Source organism: Oratosquilla oratoria, chromosome 38 (assembly GCF_046742065.1).
Source record: "Oratosquilla oratoria isolate Oo_2021 chromosome 38, ASM4674206v1, whole genome shotgun sequence".
NCBI lineage: Eukaryota > Metazoa > Arthropoda > Malacostraca > Stomatopoda > Squillidae > Oratosquilla > Oratosquilla oratoria.
Window position 1 is genome coordinate 30298708 of NC_134814.1, and position 2500 is coordinate 30301207.

Genomic DNA, 2500 nt, shown 5'->3' on the forward strand with positions numbered 1-2500 from the left:
TACATATATATATATATGTATATATATATATATACATATATATATGTTGAGACATTCTGACAGGTTGATGGAAGTGGAGTAAAAAACACAGGAGACTTAGTCTGAGTATATTCCTGACTAGTTTCCCATACCTGCGAAACTATCAGGAATAAACTTAGACTAAGACTCCTGTGTTTTCTACTCCACTTATATATATATATATATATATATGTATATATATGTATATATATATATATGTATATATACATATATATATATATATATGTATATATACATATATATATATAAATTTATATATATACATATATATATGTATGTATACACATATATATTTATATATATATACATTATATATATATATATATATATATGTGTGTGAATCTTGGAAGCAGGTTTTCTTTTAAACATGTTTTGTTAAAAACAACTGCGCATTCGGCGCTACAAAGCTTCTTAAGTAGACTTTCAAGTCTTCTGAACGTGGATTTCTGGTTATCACAGGACAGACGGAATAATAGATTTCCAGTAGACATTAGGAACTTTAGTTGAGAAAGAATGTAGAGACGTTTCGCTAAACGCAGTTAGCATTTTCAATGTAATAGAGACAGAGAGTACAGGACATGATATACATAGAAAGAAAGCTCTGGGAGAGGTCACAACGTAAGACACGGGGGGAGGTCACGACGTAAGACACGGGGAGAGGTCACATACATGTGTGGGATTTTGTTGCTGTGGGGCAGATGTCCGTTGAGGGCCAAGTGTCCTCTCTATCAATCTGGAGGAACGTCGGAGAGGGACTTGGGTGTCGGTGTGATTGGAAGGTGTGTTGTTGTGGTTGAGAGGGCTACTAGTCCTAGGGAGGGGCTTCATGCTGGGGAGTAATGTAGGGGCTTCCACTTGTCTGTTAATAGTAGGTTGTATGTCTCGTATAATAAGTGTTTCCAGGAAGAAAAGTCTAGACTTTTCTGATTCCTTGGCGAGAATGACGGTGTTGTCTTCTAGAAGTTTTCTTGTGATTTGTGTGTTGTGTTTTTCTAGTAGGTGTAGTTTGGGGCCTCCACTTGACAAGTGGGAAGACATTCTTCTCGACAATGTCGTTCTCGTTTGGCCAACGTAGCAGTCGAGAGGCGTACAGTCCTCTAGGGGGCAGGAAAATTTGTATACTACGTTGGTGCAAGCGGGATCTTCGGGGCGAGGAGAAGTGTTGTTTCTAATTAAAAGTGTAGCTGTTTTTTGGTTGCGGTAATATATAGAGAGACGAACTTTGTCATTCTCACTTTTGGGTTTTATGTTTCGGTGAATAATTCTATTCAGAACCTTCGCATCTTCCTGGTAAGCTGTGGACATTTGGGCACGGTAGAAGAAGGTAAAAATCTCACCTTCGGCTGCTACTGGGGTGGGAGGCCCGTGGTACCATTTGTTGATGACACTTTTTAAGACACGCTGGCAGTCTTGATTAGAATGTCCATTATTAACTAGAACTTGAGTGGCCCTGTTTATTTCTGCTTGAGTGGAGGTCCAGCGTGAGCAGTGGGTGAGTGCCCTCCTAAAGAAGGCACTAATGGTACTGTCTTTGTAACGTTGGGGGCACTCACTGTTCCCATTAAGACAGAGACCAGGGTTGGTGGGCTTAACATAAACGGAAGTGGAGAAGTTGTCACCCTCTTGTTGAAGCAATACATCAAGGAATGGAAGAGAGCCATTAACGTCTTCTTCAGTTGTGAATTTTAATCCTGATGTTTCTTCAAGCAGGTTACGGAGTGACTCTCTTTCTTGTGTTGACGAAGACATGATGAAAATATCGTCGACATATCTGCCATACACCATGGGTTTGTCTTGGTGTGAAAAAACTTCCCTTTCGATTGACCCCATGAAAAAATTTGCGAAAAGAACTCCTAAGGGGGAGCCCATCGCCACACCGTCAACTTGCTGGTAGAGGTTACCTCGGGGACACCGGAAGGCAGTCTCCATGGTGCAGATCTCGAGCAGGCGACGAAGGTGAATTTCAGGAATGTCTAGCTTTGGAGAAGGTCCTGTTCGGTAAATAGTGTCACAAACCGCATGGGTTCGAGTCCTTGGGCGTCCCTCGTTACAATTTCTGCATGCGCCTATCTGGCTTAAAATTAAAGTGCATTGTGGTTGATAAACACTGGGACCCATTCAGTGTCGTACAACATATATATATATATATGTATATATATATATATATACATATATATATATATATATATATATATATATATATATACACGTGAAGATTTGGAGTCTGGGATCCATATTGAAAATTTGTAAACACCACACTCAATTTGAAGTGTTTATTTGCCCGACGTTTCGATTCCCGTCCAGGAATTGTCTTTTGTGGGAATAATGGTTACAAGATTGTGAACTCAAATATAAATCGTCAAAGTGGTAAACCTGGGAAAGGTTCACACTGTCAATCATATGTACAAAGCAAACATCTTTACAATATTAAATGCAATACAATTGAAATGAAATATTGGTA